A 17,682-nucleotide genomic window follows, 5' to 3' on the forward strand; every position below is an offset into this window, starting at 1 on the left:
TGTAGGTTGAGGTGGGTTATGTCTGGTCTTTGCTGAGCATTTCAGTATGCAGTCCGGATTCCATTCTTAACTGCTTCACCTTTAAGATAGTTGTAAAGGTAACTTGTTAATTGTTATTCTGGAGAAAGGATAACTAGTAATTCTACCGTGTAATACAGCAGTATATTTGTTTTCTGAAGTCATTATAATTCCAGGCTAAAGAAAAGTTTCCAGGTAGTTTTGAGTGGGTGCAGTGGAATAAAAGTGTGAGAACTGACCTTGCACTTTTTACAGGGCTCCAAGCAGCTGGGATACCCGGGAGCAGGGCTCTGTCTTCATAATACTCGATTTCTTATCTTCTGACAATGTATTTGTCAAACATTTGTAGACTCTGGAAGAATACACTGGGTGGTCTTTTCACTAGAAAGAAATATGTTCAGGCATTACCTCTCCCTTCTGTTGTCAAATGGAAAAAACAAAAATTACAAGGTTGACATTTTTGGCTAGTTTGGAAGAGTACCCCCAAAAGTGGTATTACAATTTAACAGAACTGATATGATTTCCTTAGTGCTGAAAATAGGATGCATACCCCCTCTCCCCATCCCATACCTGCTTGGGAGACACATTTGTAGTTTTTCTAGTGTATTAGGAATAGAGTTTAGATTAGGAGTAGCTGTTCAATTATAATTCATTATAAATTTTAATATTTCATTCAAAACCTAAGTTTTTATAAATACACCAGTACTCTTGCTTCATATATTTCTTTAATTCACTTTCAGTTATCTAAAACTTATAGCTTAAATTTCTTAATGTGAAATACTTATAGGAGCCTCAAAAGTTTCGATTTGTGATTCTAAATGCAGAGCAAATATTTAATTCTTGATCTAAGAGTGAGAGGTTAGTTCAGTAATAAGACTTGCTAATCCCACTTTAAAATGTCATGGCATTCACAAATTATTCCTAAATTCTTCAAAGATAGGGGATTTATAACAAGTTTAGTTATTCTATTGTGTATTTCAGGGTTGTGTGTATCTCTCTTCCTGTTGCATTTTTCTTGGCAATCTTGCCTCTTTTTTTCCCCCCTTACATGAATTTTAATATTTTTCTTATTCAGAGGTACTATTTTTTCTCGTAGTAAATATATTTTATTTTAGATAACTTGAATATTCATACATTATTAGAAAAAATAGTTCCTTCGAATGAGACAAATACATTTACATATACTGCACAGTTTTTGGAAAAATGTAGTTATACAAGAACTATTCCAATGTTTATGTTTTGTAAAACTATGAGTATCCTATGCCAATAGGTTAAGGTTAGCAACCTATAGAAAGAGAATATCGACTCTAATAAGGATTGTTTCATTATTTGAAATAAAGCAGATAGATTTATAGAATTGTGACTAGTTATTTTTCCAAATGGAACCATTTTGTATAACTGTTTATTTTCTAGAAAGAAAGGTTTTAGGTGAAGCATAGAAGCTTTTCTTACTAAAATCTTGTAGGCGTGTCATCAGTCTTTTGGTTGGAAAAGGAACCTGCTTTATTAGGGTGAAGACAAAGAAAGATAAGAATGCTTATCTCTGAATAGAAGAAAGCTTCTAAATACAGCAAAAAGTTTTAAATTTATTCAGAAAGAAAATCTAACTAAACAATGATGATCCAGTTAGTAAGTTGAATCTAAGCTTTCTTAGCCTTTCTTTTGAGAGCTAAGAGTAATTATTCTCTTTGTAAAAAGTCAAGCAAATAAGAAACCAGGAATAAGTGGATGACTATCACTGTGAGTAGAATGACCTGTCAGAATCATGTTCAGCTGAATGATGTACAAAAAATGATGTTTTTGCAACAGCTCTGAAAGTATGTGTGGAAATGCTGAAGTGGATCCTACCTACAATGATAACTCCAGAAATAAGTCCAGAGTGTGATCGTAGTCCAAAGTAAAAGTGCCATAAAGCTAACTTTATTAGTTTATTAATATTGATTATTTTGACAAATACATATGCCTTCTTTTCATTAAACTTTATTTTACCCTTTAAAAATTTGATTTCTGGATCACAACAGAATGTCATCCAGGCATTATTTTTATGTGAATCAGTGAATTCAGTAGCAGTAATGAATTGTCTGCCCTTTTCTTGAAGCTGTGCTGTGGAAACCTGTTAAGCATGTTCAGTTACATATTGCCTTTCTATTCAATGTTTCATTTGGTAGTCAGTTGTCCATTTTGACTTTCAGGACATACTTCCTTTACTTAGGTTGAGAGTGTGAACTGAGAATATAATAATTTGCTGCCAAACTTTTTCTCTGATCTGCAAACAACTATATGTTCCTTTGGATTTTTAGTCGAAATCTCTGTTCATATTTGTCTCATAAAATGGAGTGATTGTTTAGAGAAGAACACATGTATTCAGAATGAAGAAGTATATTGAAAAGGTAGCACAATAATACAATGTTGTTTACAAGGATCAACAACTGAGTTTTAAAAATTATTTCATGTAAAAATCTTTTAGATCACATTTAAAACCTAATTTTGGAAATATTAGTTGTTTTAAGAGTCCCGATAAGAAATTTCGTGCTTTAAAAAAAAAAAAAAAAAAAAAAAAGTCTTAGTCTGGAAACTGATTAATTGTTGTGTCTTATAAAACCTGATTTATTTTATACTTTTTTATACCAAGCATTACCATTATGAAGCTCTCCTTCTAATTGAGATTAATGTTTCTGAGCAAAGAAGTGGTTTAGAGGGCTGCATTCATTTTGAGTGCTGTTGTAATCAATTTTAGATACAGCATTCCACAATGGATCAGTTTGCATCCAAACCTGCCTTATTATGTAGAATTAACTTGTTGGTGATTGATAGTAATACTTCTCCATCTTGAAAAGTCATTTGTTTCCAAACAAGTGTGATGGCTTGTATGAGTTTCAAAATATTGCTTCTCATAATTAAAACATCCTTTTGAGGACCTAATTTGAACTTTTTCTGAGAATTATATGAAGTATGTGGAAATAATTCATTAATGCATTTTCAACTAAAATAGCCTTTTTCCCCCAATACAGTTTGCCTCAAGGTATAGTTTCTTGCCCATCAAAGGGTTTTTTGTTTTTGTTTTTGTTTTTTACTTTTTGAGTCATAGAGGTAATTATGCATCTAGATTATTTCCATTTTTGTTTACTTCAACATTCTGGTTGAGTTTTTCAGGGATTTCTTAGAATTATAGATGTACATCTTGTGCATGTGTTACAACTCTATTTCATTAGATAGTAAGCATGATCCTGGCAACAAAAGGTAATGCATATGGAAATATGGTGAATATTTTTGTACCTACTGTGATGTTTGCATTCATTTCTTTTTTGTATCTGGTCAGATTCAGCTTAATTAGTTCATTTCTTCTGAAAGATCACATTAAGATTTTTTTGGTCTTTAGTCCATATTACATTGTTTATAGTAGTTTCAATACATTGTACTTGTAGTTTTGATTAAATAAAATATTAAAGGCATAAAATATAAGATGTTCATAGATATTCTGTATCCATAGCATATAGGATTTCTAAAGAAAGATACAACTGCTTTATAAAAATGCATGTAAAGTTACCACAATTATGTTGTTCTTTAGTTTCTGGCAAAAAAGACTTGATGGAAACTACATTCCTTGTTATATTTTAATTTTCTTCTCCATAATGATAGATTATTGGCATTGGGTTGGTATTTTTCACATTTAAGACATTCATTCAATACAGTTTTAAATGTTCAAATAAAGCATTCAAAATACCATTTGTAAAGTGTTATTTTAGAGCATTATAATCTAAAATATCAAAATGCAGAAACGTGCTCCAAGATAAGTAGATGTGTCACCTAAACTACAATAGGGCCAATTCATTTGAAGGAATTTTGAAAAATATTTCCATAGTTTTGATTAAATAACAGGTGATTGGATTGTTACATTCAGCTACATAGAATTTGTTAAAGATAGTGATCTACTCAAACCTGTGCCTGCCTTTCTTTGTCACTTGCAAATTCATGTCAGTGTCATAGAACATACACATAAGTCATACCAGTACATGTTTGAAACAGTATCAGATGATGATGATGGTGATTGTAGTGGTGGTGGTGGTGGTAGAGAATTTACTGCTCTAATAATACCTTCTTAGAATCTTAGGAGAACTAGGGATGGGATAGCACTGACTTTTCAAGTAAGTTTGTGATAGGTGGCAGTCTTAACTGAGTTCCAAGATTTCCTTCAGATAATAGGTAGTTCTAATAAGTCTAAAAACAAGTATGGAGTAAAATGTAACATATCACCAAACTGTGGTTACATTCTTTCTTGTAAGTTGAACAGTTGATCATCACTTATTTAGATGTGACATTTGCCTTGTTTCACTCTTTTCATTTCCTCCACACTCAGAGCCCTGTAGTTTATACTGGAGTAGATAATGCCTTTTGAAAATTAAATGTTTTGAGAAGGCATGTAATCACACTTGCATTCAGTATAAATTGTATAATTTATAGAATTATATAAAAGTCATTGTGAGCTACCATTTGTTGAAAAGGTAATTGCAAATGTTGTGAAATGGTTTTAATTCCAGTTGGTGAGGGAAAAGGATGATGTGATTTGGTTGCTCTGGGGTGGGATCATATTTTTTCATAACAACTAGCTATTTTATAACTGGGTTCACTGGGTCCCTGTCTTAAAACCAAAAGGAAAGAGGAGGAGAGGAAGAAAGAAAAAAAGAGGAGGAGAAGAAGGAAGGAGAGAAGTGGAGATAGTTGAAAGAGAAAGAGGAGAATATGAATATTTTTTATAAACAGTGATATTCCTTTGAATGTTTTCTGTGTGTGTAGCAGTGTGTTTGACCCCAAAAAATAAATAAATAAAAAGCATGAAATCTAAAGGGCAAATTTTGTCTTTTAAGTTAATTATGTAAGTACAGAAGAAAATTAACTTAGAAATTTTTTCCTTTTTAAGTATATGCATTTTAGATTCCTGCATAAAAATTAGAACACTGATTTTTAAAAGTAATCCAAGCAATTTCAATATTGGGTATAGTCCTTTATATTGGTAGAAGAAAAGAAATGCCTTAATGCTTTATTTTATAGGCATGTTTTCTTTGTATGTGGGACTGAACACAAGTTATAATTTTCTTTATAGGGAGTTAAAAAATATCAAAACTGATTTTTTAAAAAGATTATTTACAAGATAACTTACAAAGGGCACTTAATTTGATGGGCAATAACGCTCTTTATGCATTTCAGTCATTTTGTCATTTCTTCAATTATTATAGGCACACTTACCAGAATTTTTATGATAATTCCTCTTCAGATGACTGTAATTTAGAAAGAAATAGCGTCCTGGTGAGGACTGCCTTCCCTCAGTCAGGTATTGGAGCAGTTCTGAATGTGGTGAATACATGTATGAATGTAGTGCAGCACCTCTGGGTGGTAGGATGGCATGAATTTGTTGTCTCCCCCTAAAAAGAAAGAAAAGCTACTTTTTCATTAGAATGAATGATTTCATCTTGAGTTAAGCTCCACTAATATTTTGTGATCAGAATTGTGGGCCCCCTATCAGCTTGAGGAGTGTCTTTTTGATAACAGGGGCGTTTCCAAAGAAGTCCTCATTCAAGACCGACTCCAGCATCTTCATTGTGTCCAGCCTTTGGCTCCTATACTGGAATGGTATCTTAGGAGAGTTAATGTACTTGGACTGCACATTGGAAGGTATGTTATGCAGAGTGATAAGACAGGATTGAGTTATTTTCATTTAATTTACAAGAAGAAGTGCATGAAGTATTTTAGTGGGTTTGCATGAGGAACATGCAAATATGTTAATATTGGAATATGTTAATTTTGACAATTATAAATTTATTGAAAAGTGCATCTATTGTTTATTTTCAGTTTATCAGATGCCCTGTTAAAGTGAAACACCTATGCTAATACTTTTATTAGAGAATTTGGAATTTGACAACGTCAGTGGAAAAAATTGGCAAGAGACTCAAAAAAAAAAAAAAAAAAAAAACTGCCCTGGGGCTTTTTATTTAAAATAATTATGAAAACCAGGAGAATACAGCTATACGTTTATTTCTTTCAGAATTTCTAATAACTTCCAGCTAAAGAAAGCTATCAGTCCTAAGGCTTTTAAAGAAATCTATAACTTTTTTTTCTCTTAGGAACAACAAAAAGTCATCTTCAGCGATGTTATTGCATTTTTTATATTTATAAGCAAAAATTAGGTGAATATTTAAAAATGGTAATTTTTACATCAGTTTTGTGTAACAATGAGAATAATAAATATGGGTTAAAATACTGCAAATGATAACAATCCAGTAACTTAAATAAATATTATAGACAAGTGACTCACTATACTACTGCTAAGGAATAAAAGCTGTAGTGTAAACAACCTTTTTTTCCTGTGTTGACACAACAAAAATAAGGCATTCTGCTTAAAAGGAGATTGCTGAATTGTATGATAGTATCAGTAAGAGTTGGAGAATAACTTGACACAATAAAAACAACCGAAATGTTAATCCTCATCATGTTAACTAGTACTTTGAAGAAACACTCCAAATCAATTAGAAAAGCTTTTGAAAATAATCGTACCTTCCAAGAAAAAAGAGAGTATGTTTGTTGCCTTTCAAAACTATCAATGAACTGAGATTCAGAAAAGGGTAAAGGCTTCAGAGAACTTTTGTGGGATGTTATCCTTAACAAATTAGAACAGAGCAGACATTTCCTATCCAGAATATATTTGTAAGTTGATATTTATGTTTTAAACTTGTTTTTCTCCCTTGCATGTACTAGCATATTTAGTATTTAAAATGAATTTTAAATTAAACAAAAATTTAAATTGTTATATTAAGTTAAATTATGCCTGTCAAACCAGAGATGAATCCTCAACTTCATGCTTCCTTGTCACTTTCTCTTGCCAGGTAGGAATTAATGCCCTATCATATTTTATGTGATTGAAAAATTAAGTAAAGCAAAATTCTTCTTACATGGCTACTTTTGTCCTAGCTTATGAAATCTCTGAATGAAAAGACTATGGCATTGTAAAAAAATTTTTATAAACAGTTTGTATAAGTTGATTTGCCAACAGATTTTTTTTTAGTTGTTACTAATTTTGAAAATTTCTGTGTGTTCTGCACTTTGAGTTAATACTTTATTCAAGATGAAATACTTTTCAAATGTTTTCTATTCTATTTTGATCATAATATAATTTTCTATTATATATTTTATATATATATATATATGGTAGTAGATGGCAGGGTATTTGCATAGTGTAACTTAAAGGAAAATAAATCAGTATAAAAGATAAATTTTAAAATTTGTTCCCTCTGAGGCAGAAAACAGTATTTGGGACAGGAGTTCCTGTGTTTCTCCTTTGATAGCAAAGCAATAAGCCTTTTATTTTTTCTCAAAAGAAAAAAAAAAAAAAAACTAATGTAAGGCTATGAAACACAATACCTTTTAGTAGAAAATGTATTCTCAAACAGAAAAGACTTAATTTTATGTATTTACAAATTCAAATGTTTTAAAGTACATCTTTAACAATATTGATATGTATTGTTTATTAAAATGTGTATAAGTAAACCTTAATAATTTAAATTATTTATACCTATGGCTTTTATCTGTTTTCTGTTTCCACTATTTGGAGAATTTAAAGTTTTTTTTTATATAGATATATACTCCAGAGTCCATAATTTAGGAATTAAGAAATATTAGTAATCAAAGCATACATAGATTCAAACCTATGTTTTTAAGGAAGCCTGAAAAAGAAAACTATCAGGTAAATACGGTGTTCTAAAAATCATAAAACTTTAATTTAATGAATATTACATTTTACATAATTTAGATTCTTGGAAGATATCCAGACGTGTGCCTAAAATCTATACAGAGAACCAAAAAGTTATTTATTACAAATATGAACTATGAATAATATACGTATATTGTTTTCTTGAAGTCACAGCATAAATCTGTAAAATAAATGTTAAATTTTAAAGTACATCCATTCTTGGTATTCTGGTTTAAAATAATTTCAGTTAAACTAATAAGTTAAACTAATAAGTTAAACTTGCATAAGATTATCTTGTATAAGTATGATATGAGCAAACTCGGTCAACTCAGTTTAGGTTAGGTGGAACTCTAATCTTTTTTCTCTAAGATTTATGTTTTATCTGCACCTTTAAATAAAATAGTTCAACTATACTTGCAGGTGTTTGCTGTCTTGTGACAAACAAGCTATCCAAAGGAGAGGGCTGAATGCTTATTCTATGAGGGGCCGTCAGTCAGGTCAACTGTACTCACATCATCTGATGAAAGTATTGTATTTTAGGTTGGAATTTTAATATATTAGATTTAGTGAATTTATATTTAGCTGTCAGCAAAAGGTAATGTGAATGACTTAAATCCTTAATGTATCACATGTTTCATTTAAATATGATGTAAGTTTTGTGGATTGATTGTGTAATTACCACTTGATTTTTGAAAAGGCTATATAATTCACTTTGAAAATTTTAAATATTGAGGAAAGCAAAGGGTAAATTGTTCTTAGTCTTAGAAAAAACAAGGTTATTAATGTAAGCCTTTAGGGATTTTCTTACTGTTTTATTTTTATCATTTTAAAAACCATAAAGTCCATGTTTTATATCACTTAAACTTAAGTATAGAACATAACCATTTGATTTAGGAATAGAGGTAAATTATTAATTCACATCATGCTTTGTATTTTCCAAGTGGAAGTCTCTGGAGCCTTACTAGGTGAGGTTCTGGTTCTTTTGGGATAAAGAATCATTGATATAAATGACTAATTTTTGTGGAAGAGTGATACATAGTTTTTAAGTCCTTGTTATTACTTTTAAAAGAATAGCCAATCAGGAGTATGAAACTTTGTGGATAAGCTTGCTGCCACTCTTTAATGGAGGATTATACATCCTCCCCTAAATCTATGATCCTAGAATCTATTACACAGGAGTTTTATCAAGTAGCACTAGGCTAGCTGGCCTTCATTTCATTTCCTTTAAATGGTAAGTTTGTTCATTTCATAAGTCTAATATAAGTTTATATACAATTTTAGTCTAAATGTATATTTTAGGCGTTAAAGGATCTGACTCCTAAAACCCAGAAGTTAATATTATGATTCAAGATAATGAAGCCTGAAAATTTTTGAAGGGTACTTTTCCTTTTATGCCAGTCAGTGCATGGATTACCGTGGGGAACTTGGTCATCTAAATGGCTTACCTGCTCAGTAAAGCTGCAGAGTCTGTGACCTTAAGGAAGCCCTCTACAAGCTTTCCACCTTGTTGGTAATATTGAAAGTAACTTGTAGGAGAAAGAAAATTGTGACATACAAATAAAAAAACCATATAGGAGGGTTTAGTTAATTTTCTCAGAATGTGTATGTAAAATAGTGAACATATTATACTTTGTTTTGATTATGGATTTTAAAAAATCATGAAACAACATCGTGTTATATGAATATATTCCCACTGGGAATGAACAATTTATTGGAAAGCATAAGAGTATGATAAAAACGTGTCATCCTCTAAGGAGATCTTTTCTTGGTCAAAGAAATATATTTAAAATTAAGAGGTCAGATTTGTGCTTATCAGTTTCCATTAGTGAATGCCAATCAAATAGAAGACAATTAAAATTGGAAAATATCAAATAGTGTCTAATTGGTACATTTTGATTGTAAAGCACAAGTAATACCCCATAAAAAAGCTAAGTTTTTATGGATACTTAATTTATCTTTATAAATGGGTCCTGTTTCTGAGGCTACTAGCTTCTGAAATTTTTAAAAGAATAGCAGGTTTTCTTATAAAATAGCAAAGTGAAAAAGGACTCAAAAGTTGTTTCTAGTTTCAGTAATTTCAGTGTTTTTAATACTTAATCATTGAAGCATAACATCAACTTCAAAAGATGATTCTTTGTCATATTTCTGTTCTGATTTATCATATAGAAATGATTCTGGAAAGCTGTTTTCTATTTTTAAATCTTAAATTTAAAATATTTGTAATAAGGAAACAAAAGATTAATTTTATGATCACTTTAATATAATGATTTATTCTTTAAGATTTGATTAACAATTCTAGACTTCTGTACCTGTTATAAATACATTAAAAATAAATAATACTACATAGACTAGATGTAACCAAATTTTAATTGATTTATAAGATTTTTAAAAGAAAATGAATTTAAACAAAACAAATATTTTAGGTAAATAATATTCAGATTTCCCAATTTATTTCTTATAAAGCACAAGATTTGATACATCTTAAATAATTGAGAAATAGTCATTGAATTTACTATTTCTAATTCATAGAATTTATGTGTTTTCATTTAGTGCTTAGAAGTAATGCAGATTAAGGATTTTGAAGAGCAGGTTTTCCTTCTATCTTTCATCAGCTCTGTAGCTGAACCCTTACAATCCCTTTCTTCATTATTGTAAGCCACTATCAGATTCTAATCTTTGCTGTCATCACAGCTGTTTGAGAATTTTTTTTTGCAAGTGTAATTACAAGTACATGTGTTTTATGCAACTACGTCCTATAAATGTTTATAATGGAAGGTTAAAGGAAAGCAGAACTGGGTTGTGTATATTTGTGGATTAACCTCTTATTTTAAAAATCATTGTGCCAGTGGTTATTAGGAAGAATTGCAAATATAAATCACAACATTGGCTAAACTGATATTAAGCAAATAATAATAATAAATAACCACAGAAAATATAATAGTTCTCCATAACAAGCATGTTTTCATGGAGTTAAGCACTATTGAATCAAGTAGTTACCATGTTTCTATGGATATTTTTCTGAAGTGATGGCCATGGTTTAAACCCCAAACAAATAAGATAGGGTTATTTTTCACCTTTAAAAAGTATGATATGGGGTGTGGGGTTGTAGCTCAGTGGTAGAATGCTTGCCTAGCACATGTGAGGCACTGAATTCAATCCTCAGCACCACATAAAAAGAAATAAAAGTATTGTGTCCATCTACTAAAAAAAAATATGATATGGTATCATAGAAAGAAATTTATTAAATCCTTGCATTTAATTTGATATACCAATTTGGGGAATGATAAGTGTCACATGAACACTTAACAGACATGTAGTAATTGAACTCGGTAGAAACTGAATAGTTTGCAAACGTTGCCTATATATAAACCTTAAGAAATGTTAAATTTCTAAAGCATCTCTCTTTTATGCTGAGTTTTTTCTACCTTTATGTACAGTAAGATAAGTAAAGATATTTACTGATATTAGAAAACTGTAGCAAGTTATTGAGTTCATGAGTTACCACTTTTAGCTGTGCAAGAGGTTGTGTGTTAGTATCTCTAGTTTTGTTTTCTTCTTACTTGAGATTCTAGAGAATATATCTTACCTGGTGAAAATTCCTTGGAGTATGAAGCAGGTGAGAGGTGGCATAAGTGAGCCTTCTTTTGGAGTAAATAGACCTGTACTTGAAACATACCATTTTTTCTGGTACTTTTTGTGTGAGCATATTGATTATGAAAAAAAACATTCAAAATATTATGATCAAAACAGGAAAAATAACTGTTTTAAGGAAACCTCTGAGAATTTTTAGGGGGAAAATATATTTCTTAACAGTGAATACTTTTAATTTGTTCCTTTTATATTTAATATGTTAGAAATGAATAACAAATTGCCACTGAACATATAAAAATAATGAATATCTATATATCATACAATATAGTTCTGATTTAAATGTGTATCTTTATTTTAAAAAAAAAACATTTTTTTAAGTACTGGTGTTTGAATTCAGGGCCTTGTACTTGCTAGGCAAGTACTCTACCTCTGAGCTACATCCTAACCTTTTTTTTAAAATCTGATTTTTGAGACAGGATTTCACCAAGTGTCTGAGGCAGGGCTTGAACTTTCGATTCTTCTGCATTAGCCTCCTGAGTAGCTGTGGTTACAGGTGGGTGCCACTGCACCTGGTGTGTATTTTTAATGAGTGCTATATTTACACAGCTATTCAAAATCCCACAAGTTCAGTCAGTGTTCCTATGTCCAAGTGACTGTGTCCTAGGAAAGACTAGGAGAAACAGAACATACTTTCAGACCCCTAGGAAGACTTCATTTCTGATTGAAGCATGATATAAAGAGATAACTGTCAGTTGACAGTAATTAAGGTTATTAAGAAAGCCAAGAGAGGTCATGGAAGAATGATTATGTTAGTCAATTGTACTCTAATGGCCTGTGAACCTTTGAAATGCCAGAGAATTGATAGGAGCACCAAAACTAATGTTTCTAGCATGCACTCTCCATATATCATACGAACATTAGCTGTGCCTTGAAACTCTTTGGGACATTGGAGAGGTCTTGAGGTGCTAAATACCAGCAAACAACTCAAGTGCCATGGGTTCATAAAGTTCCAAACACAGCTGTGTACCACCCATGGCCATAGTCACCCAACAAAGTAGGGCATTAGAAGCCAGTGACCTGGGAAGGGCAAAGGCTGACCATTTTCCTTCATCCCTGTGGAATAACTTGGCAAAGTGCATGTTGCCCACAAGTGCTCTGTGAAGATAGAGGCAGCTTTAGCTGCTAGCACAGTGCCTGGTCCTGAGGAGCCCATCAATGAATAATTGATGCAAGAGTGAAATCTTCCCTCACTTGACATCAATGTCAAGTGACCTCACTAGAGAATAGTTCCTCTCCACTAAAGGTCTGAGGCTTCGAGATTTAAGTCATTAGGGACTGCTCAGGTTCTCAAAGTCGATGGTGCATGTTGAATACATAGTACCAACAGCTGTAGTTCGTAGATCTCTGGAACAAGGCAGTAGTTTGACTTGAGAAGAAGTAAAGGGATTCCAGGTTAGAGAAACAAAATCAGCAGAGAGATCAACTGTAGCCAATCCAAATTCACAAGCAAGTACAAGTAATGCCAGCAGGTAAAAATGATGAATGAAATTGGCCATGTTATTTGCATGTTACATTTTACTTCTACAAAGATATGTGTTCTGTCATGCTTCCTCAGATATGTAGTTCACTTTGTCTCTCCTTTGTCCATTTTTTAAAAGGAACGTGGGCACAGAGAAATATTTCTTCATCGTGAGAAAAATAATGGAGCAAGTTTGATAATAAATGAAATTGATGCAGCCTCAGAGTCAGAGAGGCAAAGGGTAGGGTGGGGACTAACCACGAAAGGGTGTATGCTTCATGCAACCGGAGACACCCCATCACTCCTCTAGTCTAGCTATTGCCATGTAAGGGTGAAGCCTAATGTTGCCAGATTGTGAGATTTTTCAAGAAATGCCAGAATATGAATTATGTGAAATCTCTAGATTTTTAAATGTTGGCTCATTAAAAAAAAAAAAAAAAAAAAACACACACACACACAAAAACACACACACAAAAACACAAAACACAGAGAAAACAAAACACGTCTGCAGGCTGGGCTTGGCAGTTGGGCCACCAGTTTGCAACCTGTGATAGAGATGCAGAGATCTGCATTATGTATTTTCAAGACTGTGGATGAGCAGTAGGACTGGAGCAGAGGATCCCCTGTGGAGAAATCTGTGATGAGTTTGGAGAGAGTGTTTGGGTCCAGATTGTGGATTATCTTAAATGTCATCCTCTTCTACCCATTTTGGAGAAGAAAATGTTTTCAGTTTGCAGTACACTTTTTCCTGCTTTAAAACAGAAACCCAGGCTGCCAACAGGCCTTCTGTAAGCATTATTTATGCCAAGGCAGTAAAGGGTTAAGTGACAGTAACAGGGCCTATCCTTTTTCCCTTTTATCTATCCATTTCAGATTGCTCTCTCCTTATCTCTACCTTCTGCTTTACAGGGACTGGATACTGATTTCCTGACACCCTTCATATACCTGTCATTTTGGGGGAACTCTAATGCAAGCTATAACTAATTTTTCCCACCTAGCATTAGGACTCTTAACTGAATCCGATACTAAATTCTCCAAGAAAAGAAAATCCAAAGTTAAACATGTCATCTTGGATTAGGTCATAAACCTTATATTAATTGAATAAAAAAACAGTACATTTTCCTTCACTTTCTGTTTTTCATCTGGGGTGACTGAGCTGGGCTGTAGCACTAGAGAAGTCCTCAGATCTCATTTCTATCATTTCCTTGCTGTGTGACCTTGGGTAAAACCACTTCATCCCTGAGCCTCTTATCTTCATCTAAACAATGGGATTGGTAACAGTGGATTATTGGCATTGCTGTTGTCAGGCACCTCGCACTGGGCTCTGCACACATGGACATGGTGGTGATGGCGATGGCAGTGGTGGCTTTAGTCAACACAACCATTGTCAGTGGCACCTTATGGTGAACATTGTGCTCATCAGTATGATGTTATATGGGTTTTGGAGTCAAATTTTGAGATTGAAATTCAAGTCCCCAGTTATATCATGGGGTAACTATAACCTTCATAAAATCGAGATGTTGATATGCCAACCTGTGGGGTAGCAGAGGGATGAAATGAGTGAAGGTTTGGAGTGGGCTTAATGCAAGAGGAGGTGTGCAATGAGTGACAGGCAACATGCATGAGCACATCATGTATGTATGCATCAGGATGGTGATGCATGCTTTCCCACAGTCAGACTGCTGAAGCATTAGAACTTTGGTAAGTATAACTAAAAGGTAGCCACACAGCTTCCACTACTTACTTCCAGTGACCCTCGAGTATTACTTTTCATTTATGAGTAATTGTTAACATTGATTCCTTACTCGCTGTGTTACCCATTAAAAGTGGCCAATTCATGGTCAATTCAAGGGGAGTGGGAGTTGAGATACCTGCTTCCAATCTGGCCTGTTGGAGAGACAGAAAAGTGACAGCTTGTGTTGTCTTATCCAGGGAGCAACACACAGAGTAGCACTGGAGTAGCGAATGTGCCTGATGAAGATCATGCATCACATAAGGAAGAAAAGAGGGTCAGGTTGGGGCACATTTTGCAAGTGTATGAAAAAGAGGAGAAGATTCTTGACATTTCAAGGGGTATGAAATTTATCTTGAAAATTTACTTAGTTACATCCCTTAGTGATGATGTCACATAACTGGGATATTTTATGGAGAAAAAAAAAATTTGTCTTTAAAAGGTCAGCATTTTAAGTATATTCTGGTTTATTTTTTATAAAATGAGCATAAGTGGTTGCTTTTTCCATATTATTGTTGAATTTATCTGACTATATAGTTTACATCACAATATTTAGAGATTCCAGGAAAATTTTTAATGAAAATTTTGTGCTTAAATTTTATTATATGTATTTAAAATATATTGAATTAGAAATAATTATAAAACAAACTTGAATATGGTAACAAGAGTTTCTATTTCATTATCAGATTACTCAGCATCTAAGTGTTTCTCATTTGTTTCTTTTAAAAAAGTGTGATACAGTTGGGTGTGATGGTGAATGCCTGTAATCCTAGTGGCTCAGGAGGCTGAGGCAGGAGGATTGAGTTCAGAGCCAGTGTCAGCAATTTAGCAAGGCCCTAAGCAACTCAGAGAGACCCTGTCTGTAAATGAAATATAAAAAGTGCTTGGGATATGGCTTAGTGGTTGAGTTCACCTGGGTTCAATCCCTGGTATCAAAAAAAAAAAAAAAAATTGTGATGCACACATATATCTATTAACATTTTACCTAACACAGTGGATTATTTTGTTAAAAAGAAAATTTAAACATTTGTCCGTGAAATGTTAGTTGGCTCCAATGAATAGTAGTCTCTTGTGTTTTTCAGCTCCATTGTGTTTAGTAAGTTATTTATTAAGCATCTGAGTCCAACCTTTGGCTAGATTATGAGAGAGGTACAAAAATAAAAGAAGACATATTTTTAGAAGTCCTAAAAATATTATAATTATAGAAAAGTACTAACAGTGTAGAGCTACAATTAAATCTGCATAGATTATATAGTCCAGGGGAAGTGATGAGAGTGGATTGTGGAATCTGTTCAATGATCATCTCAACCTCATATTTAATACAGTACTTGTGGTCATTGTCTTAACCTATTTATGCTGCTATAACAACACATCTGAGACTGGGTAATTTACAGACAATAGAAATTTATTTCTCATAGCTATGGAGGCTGGGAAATCCAAGATCAAGATGCTGCCAAGTTCAGCCTGTGGTGAAGGCCAGCTTCTGCCCCAAGTTGGTGCCTTGGATACCGTGTCCTCACATGGCACAAAGAATAGAAGGGCCAAAAGCTTCTAGCTATTTCCATTCAGGCCTTTTATAAGGCACTAATCCACATCCATGGGGGCAGAGCCCTTGGGGCCTTATCACCTCCTAAGACTACACCCACCTCTTGAAACTGTTGCATTGGGGATTAAGTTTCAACATGAATTTCAGAGGGGACATGAACGTTCAAACCACAGCAGTCTCTTAGGCTTGAGGAGCAAAGCCGCCCCTTCTCCTGCGTTTGCACTGTCATCCTCTTGGGTCATGCGAGCAGCTTAAGAGCCTTTTTCAAGACAGTTCTATTCTGTACTACTCATGTCTGATCAGTTATCAACTCCTGCTGGTTCTCACTCCACTGAGTTTCTGGTACCACCCTCCTAGTCATCCTCACAGTCAGTCTCCCCATTTGGGCTCTTATCATCTTTCATCTCTATGACTATAGGATGTCTTCTACCTGGGCTTCCTATGACCTGTCTGTCATCTCCCCAATTCATTTTTCTAGGTTTCCCTGGAAAACAATTCTTCCTCATCCTGACCTGAGCATGTCACTCCCCTCATGAACTCACAGTTGCTCCCTTTATAGGGTGAAGTCTATACTCCTTAACATGTTAGTTGAGGTACGGACTGCATGATCCAGCCAAGACCTTCTTGACCTTACTTATGAGTGTGTGCCTCCTGCACTGTTTGTTTCACACAGGCAGTTTACTTCCTTCTTCTCAAGCATCAGATAAGTCTTCTGACCTTTGTGTCTGTCTAAACCTTTTCTGCAAAACTGTCCTTAGAGAAACAATTACTTACATTCATCTCTCTATTGCTGTACTACTATAATAATTACGGAGCTATTTAGCATTTACCTCATTCTGCATTTTTAGCTTATTAGAATTAAAGGTTTCTAAGAGTAGAAAATAATTGAGATCATACAGATATATCTCCTTATTTTAAAATGGGACAAAACTGAGATTTGAATAAATATGTAGCTGTACCTAATATCTTCTTTTCACTTGACCTTGCATTTGATCTCAGCAATATTTCCGAAAGACAGCTCCATTCCCATTGCTCTGAGACAGTTTTCATACCTCTCCTCTTGCATCTGAGCAGCTCCTTCTCTATTTTTTTAAATATATATATATATATATTTTTTTTTTTAGTGGCAGATGAACAATATCTTTATTTATTTATTTTTATGTGGTGCTGAGGATCGAACCCAGTGCCTTACACAGGCTAGGCAAGTGCTCTACCACTGAGCCACAACCCAGGCCCCATTCCCTTTCTTCTTGTTAGTGTCTTGTCCTCTTCTACTTGGCCTACAGATACTGGAGTTCTTCAGAAACTAACTGCCAGCCCCGCTGCCTTCCCACTGTGTCCCAAACCTTGCAATGTAATAGATTCTCAGAGCCTGAGAGTTCACTCATGTGCAGACAGTTCACAAATACTCCCCTCAAAACACCTCCTCTTAGTTCCAGCTCTGTATATCCGGGAGACCTTCTAACTTATCCAAACAGGTATACTCTGAGAAAGAATATGGGCATGTTCAGGCTAGGACAACTAGCCTCAACTGG

At 33.5% G+C, this 17,682-nt stretch overlaps 1 protein-coding gene across 9 annotated transcripts in view; it reads left to right on the forward strand.

The window, feature by feature from the left end:
• The window catches only part of TENM3 (teneurin transmembrane protein 3), a 1,088,270-nt gene that overhangs the window by 491,733 nt on the left and 578,855 nt on the right, over positions 1-17,682 (forward strand). The window lies entirely within an intron of this gene.

Source organism: Sciurus vulgaris (assembly GCF_902686455.1).
Source record: "Sciurus vulgaris genome assembly, chromosome: 5".
NCBI lineage: Eukaryota > Metazoa > Chordata > Mammalia > Rodentia > Sciuridae > Sciurus > Sciurus vulgaris.